Consider the following 10,696-nt stretch of genomic DNA (forward strand, 5'->3'; position numbering starts at 1 on the left):
AAGGGGATGGGTATAGAAGGGGTCCAACTCCCCAAATGGTGGAAATGCAAAACTGTCATCATATGTGGGAGGGTGGCACGCGGGATTTGTCTGTCTACCAAGGGGGAGGGGGGACGCGCAGGACGGGTCCATCTCCCCAAGGGTGGCTGGGCTGTGTCCTCTCCCTGCACGATAGAGCTTTTTCTGCTGGGCTGCCTGTATAATAAACGCAACAAGTTCACTGACAGTCGCTCTCTCCATCCTGGGTGACTAATTGGATTGGAGGCAATAACCTGATGGACATTTCTGCCCTGTGTTGACTTGCTGCTGTCTACACTGGGAATTTTTTAAAATATCTATTTATAAGCACTGAATTTGGGCAAATAAAATATGTAAAGTATAATATCTTGTTCAGTTTTGTGATTGCTTCAGCAGAAGTACTTAAAGGGAAAGTATCTTCTACTCCAGGGCTTCTTGACCGGGGGTCCGTGACCCCCTAGGGGTCCACGAGAAGGCTTCATGAAGTCGCCAGTGGCTTCCTGTCTCCACTGTGCCAACAATTTAGTTGTTTTAATGCCGATCCCCGAAGGTAAATGCGTTTTACCTTCCAGGCCCGAATCATCAGTCGACACCCTGGCCCTGCACAGGACATGAACTGAAAACCGCAACTTGGCCCCAGAGGCTTGTGGTCATCGGTCCACCATGTTGTCAAGGAGACAGCATCCAGTTTCAGTGGGTGCATTCCGCTCAGCTTGTAAGGTGGTCGAGAGGAGAAGCGAGAGCTGGTATGGCCGTTAACATCATTTGTCAAATCAGCACTCTATCAGCTCCATTGACACTTTACCAACCTTAGTAACAATCCACTAATTTCAGTATAATTACCAATCTCGGAAACAGTCTGCGAACTTAGGCAACACTCTACCAACCTCGTTAATGGTCTAGTGACTTCAGCATAACCAAGCCAGACTGAATATTGCCCATGACGTGCATGTGTGCTTGTCGAAGATACCTCCATGTCCCGACAGAATTGTTGCTCCCACCAGCAACAGGTTTCACATGAAGTAAGTAAAACAAAAATAATATATATGTTTAATTTTACAACTAATTTTTATACAGAAAAAATGTTTTCACTGTGTGGCAGGGTGTCTGGAATTTTTATAATGTAGGTGGGGGGGAGGGGATTGCTCGGAAGCAAAAAGGTTGAGAATCCCTGTTCTACTGCATTGGCCCATTAGCTCTCCCCAGTTATAAGACTGTTGTACTCTTAGTGGTGTCTTGCAGTTACTCATTTTTTCAAACTGCTAGTCGAGGCAGAATGGAAGAGGTCTGTAGAATTTCTACCCTTTTATACTACTTTCAATAGCTGAGTAAAGGTTAAGGTAGGGATTTTAAATTGTCGTAGGTAGTGTTTGGAGTAGAATAAGGTCCCTAGCATAATTAGTACTCTAAATTAAAAGGAGTAACTAAGGAGCTTAATAGTTTAGTTTAGTTTAGAGATACAGCACTGAAACAGGCCCTTCGGCCCACCGAGTCTGTGCCGACCATCAACCACCCATTTATACTAATCCCACGCTAATTCCATATTCCTACCACATCCCCACCTGTCCCTATATTTCCCTACCACCTACCTATACTAGGGGCAATTTCTAATGGCCAATTTATCTACCAACCTGCAAGTCTTTGGCATGTGGGAGGAAACCGGAGCACCCGGAGGAAACCCACGCAGACACAGGGAGAACTTGCAAACTCCACACAGGCAGCACCCAGAATTGAACCCGGGTCGCTGGAGCTGTGAGGCTGCGGTGCTAACCACTGTGCCGCTAATCTAAGACTAAGTCATGGCAGGAGAGCTCGGCCCCGTGAAATGCTCCTCCTGCGCTATGTGGGCAATCAGGGACACTTCCAATGTCCCTGGTGACCATGTGTGCAGGAAGTGTATCCAGCTGCAGCTACTGACCGCATTGCGCAGCTAGAGCTGCGGATGGACTCACTGTGGAGCATCCGCGATGCCAAGGACGTTGTGGATAGCACGTTTAGTGAGGTAGTCACACCGCAGGTAATGGCTGCAGAGGCAGAAAAGGGACAGGTGACCACCAGGAGGAGTAATAGGCACAGGCAGGTAGTGCAGGAGTCCCCTGTGGCCATCCCCCTCTCAAACAGATGTATCTGTGAATCCTGTTGGGGGGGATGGCCTCCTAGGGAAAAGTAGCAACAGCCAAGTTCGTGGCACCACAGATGGCTCTGCTGTACAGGAGAGGATGAAAAAGAGAGGGAGAGCCAACTGATAGGAAATTCAAATGTAAGGGCAACAGACAGGCGTTTCTGTGGCAGCAAACGAGACTCCAGGATGGTATGTTGCCTCCCTGGTGCAAAGGGTCAAGGATGTCTCGGAATGGCTGAAGGGAGAGGGTGAACAGTCAGAGTTCGTGGTACACATTGGTACCAATGACATAGGTAGAAAGAGGGATGAGGTCCTGCAACAAGAATTTAGGGAGCTAGGCAGCAGATTAAAAAGCAGGACCTCAAAGGTTGTAATCTCTGGATTACTCCTGGTGCCACGTGCCAGTGAATATACGAGTAGGAGGATAGAGCTGATGAATGCGTGGCTGAGAAGGTGGTGCAGGAGGGCTTTAGTTTTCTGGATCACTGAGTCTGTTTCTGGCAAAGGTGGGACCTGTACAAGTTGGACGAGTTGCACCTGAACCGGAACGGGACCAACGTCCTTGCAGGGAGGTTTACTGGTGCTGTTGGGTGGGGGGTATAAACTAATTTGGCAGGGGGGTGGGATACAGAGTGGAGGTACAGTAGAGGGTGATGCTCAGTCAAATATAGAAGAGAAAACTGAGTCAGTCTGGAAGGCAGAGCAAATATAGATCTGTTAAGGCACAAGTGAAAAATGCAAGGCTGGATTGCATCTATTTTAATGCAAGGAGTCTTACTAGTAAGGCAGATGAATTGAGAGCGTTGATTAGCACATGGCATTATGATATTATTGCTATCACAGAGACATGGTTGAGGCCGCCCTCAAGGACTGGCAGCTCAATATTCCAGGGTATAGAATCTTCAGGCGTGACAGGGGAAGTGGCAAAATAGGGGGTGGCATTGCACTGTTGATCAAGAAATCAATTACTGCAGTAAGGAGGGATGATATCTTAGAAGCAAAAACAAGAAATGCTGGAATCACTCAGCAGGTCTGGCAGCATCTGTGGAAAGAGAAGCAGAGTTAACGTTTCGGGTCAGTGACCCTTCTTCCGAAGAAGGGTCACTGACCCGAAACGTTAACTCTGCTTCTCTTTCCACAGATGCTGCCAGACCTGCTGAGTGATTCCAGCATTTCTTGTTTTTGTTTCAGATTTCCAGCATCCGCAGTATTTTGCTTTTATGATATCTTAGAAGGTTCCTCAAATTAGGCCATATGGGTAGAACTTAAAAACAAAAAGGGGGCAATCACTTGGCTGGCAATGTACTACAGACCTCCAAACAGTCAGGGAGAGATAGAGGAGCAGATATGTAGGCAAATCTCAGAGAGGTGTAAAAATAATATGGTAATAATAGGGGATTTCAACTTCCCCAGTATCAATGGGATTGTCTTTGTGCAAAAGGCTTAAAGGGGGCGGAATTCCTAAAATGCATACAGGAGAGCTTTTTGAGCCAGCACGTAGAAAGTCCTATAAGAGAAGAGGCAGTGCTGGACCTAATCTTAGGGAATGAAGCTGGACAAATGGTAGAAGTGTCAGTGGGGGAGCATTTTGGGATGGTGACCATTACTCTGTAAGATTTAAGGTAGTTATGAAAAAGGACCGAGATGGACCGGAAATAAAAGTACTGAATTGGGGGAAGGCCGATTTTAATATGATAAAACAGGATCTTGCCAAAGTGGACTGAGAGCAGCTACTTGTAGGAAAGTCTACATCAGACCAGTGGGAGTCATTCAAAGAGGAAATAGTGAGAGTTCAGAGCCAACATGTACCCGTTAAGGTGAAGGGTAGGACTAACAAGTCCAGGGAGCCCTGGATGTCAAGGGATTATAGAGGATTGGATCAGGAAAAAAAAGGAAGCTTATGGCAGATTCAGAGCGCTGAAAACAGCAGGGGCACTAGAGGAGTATAGAAAGTGTGGGAGGGTACTTAAAAAAGATAATTAGGAGAGCGAAGAGGGGACATGGAAAAAACACTGGCAGGCAAGTTAAAGGAAAATCCTAAGGCATTTTATAAATATGTGAAGGGCATGAGGGAAAGAGTAATACTCCCTCCCTTTCAAAGCTAATATGTTCAAGTATATTGCAATCCCCCTCCCTGATCTCTACACCTACATCGTCCTTTTCCATAGTGAACACAGATGAAAAGTAATCATTTAAAACTTCACCTAGGTCCTCCAGCGCCTTACACAAATTGCCACTTTTGTCCCTAAAGGACCCTACTCTTTCCCTGGTTAACTGTGTACAGTTCTGGGCACCACACTATAGGAAGGATGTGATTGCACTGGAGAGGGTGCAGAAGAGATTCAGTTGCCTGGGCTGGAGCATTTCAGCTATGAATAGAGACTGAAAAGGCGAGGGTTGTTTTCCTTAGAGCAGAGAAGGCTGAGGAGAGATATGATTGAGGTATACAAAGTTATGAGGGGCATTGATAGGTTAGATAGGAAGAAACGTTTTCCTTTAGCGGAGGGGTCAGTACCCAGGGGGCATAGATTTAAGGTAAGGGGCAGGAGGTTTAGAGGGGATTTGAGGAAAAAAAATTTCACCCAGAGGGTGGTTGGAATCTGGAACGCACTGCATGAAGAGGTGGTAGAGGCAGGAACCCTCACAACATTTAAGAAGTATTGAGATGAGCACTTGAAATGCCATAGCATACAAGGCTACGGGCCAAGTGCTGGAAAATGGGATTAGAATAGTTGGGTGCTTGATGGCTGGTATAGACACGATGGGCCGAAGGGCCTGTTTCTATGCTGTATAACTCTATGACTCCAATTTGCCTTTTCTTGTACAAATTCATTGATACTTGGGTCGGTAACCAGATACTGTAGGTTCAAGATAATTGGTAGAGGAACCAGAGAGGAGGTTAATCTCATCCAGTGAGTTGTTGTGATCTGGAATGCACTGCCTGAAAGGATGGTGGAAGCAGATTTAGTAATAACTTTTGAGAGGAAACTGGATAAATACTTGAAAAGGAGAGATTTGCAGGGCTATGGGGAAAGAGCAGGGGCGTGGGATTAATTGGATAGCTCTTTTGAAGAACCAGAATAGGCACGACAGGCCAAGTGGCCTCCTGCCTGTTAGATTCTAAGAAATGGAGAGTGCTGACATCACCCACTGTTCATACTCCCAATGCCGTAGAATAGTATAGCACAGAAGGAGGTTATTCTGCCCATCGAATTTACGTCAGCTCTTTCAAAGATCAATCAGTTTGACCCATTCTTCCCCCATATCCCTTCAACTTTTTTCTTAAGCAATAATCCATTTTCCTTTTGAAGGCTACTATTGAATCTGTATCCACCACGTTCTGGCCGAAGACAGGCAGAGCGAGAGAGGAGCAGGGAAAAAGTGAAAAGTGGCATCAGAGTAACGTCACAATCGACAATGAGAGCAGGGAAACGGAGAGCTGCTGGGGTGAGTATACAGGTAAGCTTTTAATTTAATTTAAATCAAAAATAGCATAACACTTGATTGATTAGTACATAAACTAAAAACTAAAGCGAATTTTATAATTTATAATAGAGTGAGACCAGCAGTGAGTGTATTAGTTCAAATGAGGACTTAATACATAAGCTGTATTATGTATTATTAGGGTTTATCAGTATTTGTAAGGTTTACTAACAGTAGTAAGGTTTATTAGTATTGGCAAAGCTTTATTATCATTGGTAATGTCTAGCAGACTCGCAGAGTGCAGATTAAAACCTGAGTGTGGAGAGTTCGGTGAAGGGGGCAGAGGTGCTCCATTTTTCCTTTTTTTGGGGTACTCTTTTAACCCTCCAGTATTTGGTTCTTTCTTCGGTGCAATGGAAGGAGCTGTTTTGTGAGTACCTGGTAAGCTGTGACATCACAGGCAAGCAGGTAGCTGATTGGTTTGGGAAGAAGCTACCTGTTTGGTATCTGGTAAGTAATTAAGGTCCATTCTAATCCTAACATTTAAAATAGTTAAGGAACTAGTGGTAAGCTTAATAAAATATATATCAAAAAAGAGGAAAATAAAATAAATAATTGAATAAAATAATTAAATAGCTAATTAAAACACATTAAGGAGGGCAGGACAGGTGATGTGTCACGGCTGCAGCATGTGGGAGCACGTGGATTACAGTGTGATCCAGGGCAAACACATCTGCAGTAAGTGTTTGCGGCTCGAGGAGTTTTGGCTCAGAGTCATTGCACTGGAGTCTGAGCTGCAGACACTGCAACACATCAGGGAGGGGGAAAGTTACCTAGACACTTTGTATCAAGAGGCGGTCACACCCCTTAGGATAGGGTCTTCTGATTTGGTCAGGAGAGTGTGACTGCAGCTGAGGCAGGTAAGGGGACCCAGAGGGCAGGAGTGCAGGAGCCTCAGCCTTTGCGATTGTCCAACAGGTTTGAGGTTCTTTCAACTTGTTTGGATGAGAGTGGGGGCTGCAGGGTGGATGTGCAACCTGACCATAGTACAGAAAGCCATTCAAGTGGAGGGAGAAAAAAGGAATGTATTGGTAGTAGGGGACAGTAGAGTTAGGGGGATTGACACTGTTCTCTACAGCAAATAGCGAGAGTCCATATGGCTGTGTTGCCTGCCAGGGTTCGGGACATCTGCTCAGAGCTGGAGAGGAACAGTGGGAGGGGGAGGATCCAGTCATCGTAGTCCATGTCAGTACTAACGACATAGGCAGGACAAAGAAAGAGGGTCTGCATAGTGAGTATGAGGAACTAGGCACCAAATTTAGAAGGAGAACTTCAAAAGTAATAATCTCTGGATTATTACCTGAGCCATGTGCAAATTGGCATAGGGCAAGTAAGATTAGAGAAATTAATACGTGGCTCAAAGACAGGTGTGGTAGAAGTGGGTTCTGGTTCGTGGGGCACTGGCACCAGTACTGGGGAAAGTGGTGGCTGTACCGTTGGGACGATCTACACCTGAACCGTGCTGGGGCCAGTGTTCTAGCGAGCTGCTTAACTAGGGAAGTAGCGAGGGTTTTAAACTGAATAGTGGGGGCAAGGGATCAAATTTGGGAAGATATGGTAAATCAAGGACAGAATATAAAAAACAGCAAAGAATGAATAAAAGATTGATCAGGTAAAATTAGAGTATGAGAGAAAGCTAGCTAGAAATATAAAAACATATAGTAAGAGTTCCTATAGATATTTAAAAAAGAGAAGTTAACAAAGTGAGTGTTGGTCCTATAGAAAGTGAGTCTGGGGAATTAATAATGGATAATAAGGTGATGGCAGATGAATTGAACAGATATTTTGCATCAGTCTTCACTATTGAGGATACAAGTAACATCCCAATATTAGCTGTAAGTCAGGAAATGGAAGGGAGGGAGAAACTCAAGAAAATTACAATCACCAGGGAAGTGGTACTGAACAAATTGTTGGAGCTGCGGGCTGACCAGTCCCCGGGTCCTGATGGACTTAATCCTAGGGTCTTAAAAGAAGTGGCTAGTGAGATAGTTGATGGGTTAGTTTTAATTTTCCAAAATTCCCTTCATTCATGGAAGGTTCCGTTAGATTGGAAAATAGCGAATGTAACTCCTTTATTCAAAAGGGAGGGAGACAGAAAGCAGGAAACTACAGGCCAGTTAGCTTAACATCGGTCTTGGGCAAAATGTTAGAAGCTATTATTAAAGGCGTTCTAGCAGGGCATTTAGAAAAATTCAAGGTAATCAGGCAAAAGTCAACATGGATTTGTGAAAGGGAAATTATGTTTAACCAATTTTTTGCAATTCTTTGATGGAGTTACATGTGCTGTGGATAAAAGGGAACTGGTGAATGTATTGTACTTAGATTTCCAGAAGGCATTTGATGAGGTGCCACATCAAAGATTATTGCACAAAATAAAAGCTCATGGTGTAGGGGGTAACATTTTGGCATGGATAGAAGATTGGCAAGCCAACAGGAAACAGTAGGCATAAATGGGTAATTTTCTGGTTGGCAAGATGTAGCAAGTGGTGTGCCACAGGGATCTGTGCTGGGGCCTCAACTTTTTACAATTTATATAAATGACTTTGATGAAGGGACCGAAGGTATGGTTGCTAAATTTGCTGATGACACAAAGATAGGTAGGAAAGTAACTTGTAAAGAGGACATAAGAGGGCTACAAAGGGATATAGATAGGTTAAGTGAGTGGGCAAAGACCTGGCAAATGGAGTATAATGTGGGAAAATGTGAAATTGTCCATTTTGGCAGAAAGAATAAAAAAGTATATTATCTAAATGGTGAGAGATTGCAGAGCTCTGAGATGCAGAGGAATCTGGATGTCCTAGTGCATGAATCACAAAACATTAGCATGCAGGTACAGCACGTAATTAGGAAAGCTAATAGAATGTTGTTTATCGCAAGGGGAATTGAATACAAAAGTAGGGAGGTTATGCTTCAGCTATACAGGGCATTGGTGAGACCACATCTGGAGTACTGTGTACAGTATTGGTCTCCTTATTTAAGAAAGGATGTAAATGCGTTGGAGGCAGTACAAAGAAGTTTACTAGACTAATCCCTGGAATGGGCAGACTGTTTTACGAGGAAAGATAGGACAGGCTATGCTTGTATCTGCTGGAATTTAGAAGAGTAAGAGGCAACTTAATTGAAACATATAAGATCCCGAGGTGTCTTGACAGGGTGGATGTGGAAAGAATGTTTCCCCTTGTGGGAGAATCTAGAACTATTTAAAAATAAGGGGTCACCCACTTAAGACTGAGATGGAGAAATTTTTTCTCTCAGTGGAACACTGAGTGGAATTCTCTTCCTCAAAAGGCGGTGGAAGCAGAGTCTTTGAATATTTTTAAGGCAGAGGTAGATAAATTCTTGATAAGCAAGGGGATGGAAGGTTATCGGGGTTAAGTGGAAATGTGAGTAATCAGTTCAGCCATGAACTTATTGAAGGCGGAGCAGGCTCAAAAGGCCGAGTGGCCTACTCCTCCTAATTCGTATGTTATCAGGCAGTGTATTCCAAATCCTAATCATTCACTGCATTAAAAAAAGTTTTTCCCCTTCTTGCCTCTAGTACTTTTGCCAATCAACTTGTGTCAGTTGTGGCTCAGTGGGTAGCACTCTTGCCTCTGAGTCACAGATCCTGGGTTCAAGTCTCACTCCAGGCTTTGAGCACAAAAATCAAGGCTGACAGTCCAAAGCAGCACTGTCAGAGGCGCTGTCTTATGGATGAGATGTTAAGCCGAGGCCCCATCTGCTTACACAGATGGATGTAAAAGATCCAATAGCACTATTCTGAAGAAGAGCAGGGGCGTTATCCCAAGTATCCTGGCCAATATGTATCACTCAATCAACATCACAAAAACAGGTTACTTGGTCATTATCACATTGCTGTTTGTGGGAGCTTGCTGTGCACATGCTGGCTGCTGCATTTTCTACATTGCAGCAGTTACTACACAGGTACGCCATTGGCTAGAAAGTGCCTTGAGGTGTCTGGTGTTCGTGAACGGTGATATATAAATGCAATTTTTAAAAAATCTGTGCCCTCTGGTTTTTGATCTTTCAGCCATTGGAAGCAGTTTTTCTTTATTTCTCGATCTAAGCCCTTCATGATTTTAAACATCTCTATCAAATCTCCACTTCACCTTTTCTGCTCTAAGGCAAATAACCCCAGCTTTTCCAGTCTTCCATATAACTGTATTCCCTTATCCCTAGAACCATTCTAGTCAATCTCTTGTACTGTCTACAAAGCCTTCACATCTTTCTAAAGTGGGGGTGCCAGAATTGGACACAATAGTCCAGCTGGAGGACAAACTCTACCCAAAGTATCTGATCCCTGGTTCCTCTAACAGCCAGTTCTACTGTATAAAACATTAACATAGAACAGCAGAGACCAGTTGCAGCACCGACATCTCTCTCTAATACAGCACTGGAAGCTACGTCTAAGCCAAACAAACCAGAATTAGGATTGTATTCCCTGGAATTTAGAAGATTAAGAGGTGATTTAATTGAAGTTTATAAAGTATTACAGGGAACAGATAGGGTAGATAGAGAGAAACTATTTCCGCTGACTGGGGAGTCCAGGACGAGGGCGCATAGTCTAAAAGTTAGAGCCAGACCTTTCAGGAGTGAAATTAGGAAATACTTCTACACACAAAGGGTGGTACAGGTTTGGAACTCTTCTGCAGTGAATAGTAGAACAGGCTCAGGGGGCTAAATAGCTTAAACCTGTTTCTACGTTCCTGGAGATGTCGGGATTGATTTCCAGTCTGTGCTCAGTTACTGACCTGACTGAGAGTGACTATATTTGCACTGTTAATTTTTATCATCCCCCTCCCCTGCCAAGGGTGCTAACTTGGAAAAAGGTACATTTCTATAGAGACTAAGCTCCCTTGAGTACCTTTCCCAATTAACCATTCTTCTGTCGTGATCCTGAATAGTGAATATCAGTAGACTATTTGACTATGGAGGGATTTACAGCCACGTTCAACCTGAAGTCCCTACACTTGCACCTTCCAACTGATCAAGGACATTGAGGCCCTGTAGCATAAGCTAAGACCATTTCTACAGGAGGGATACTTGGCAGGTGCTAACTGCAACTTGTATCAC

The sequence above is a fragment of the Heterodontus francisci genome, chromosome 40 (assembly GCF_036365525.1).
Source record: "Heterodontus francisci isolate sHetFra1 chromosome 40, sHetFra1.hap1, whole genome shotgun sequence".
In the NCBI taxonomy this organism is placed as follows: Eukaryota; Metazoa; Chordata; class Chondrichthyes; order Heterodontiformes; family Heterodontidae; genus Heterodontus; species Heterodontus francisci.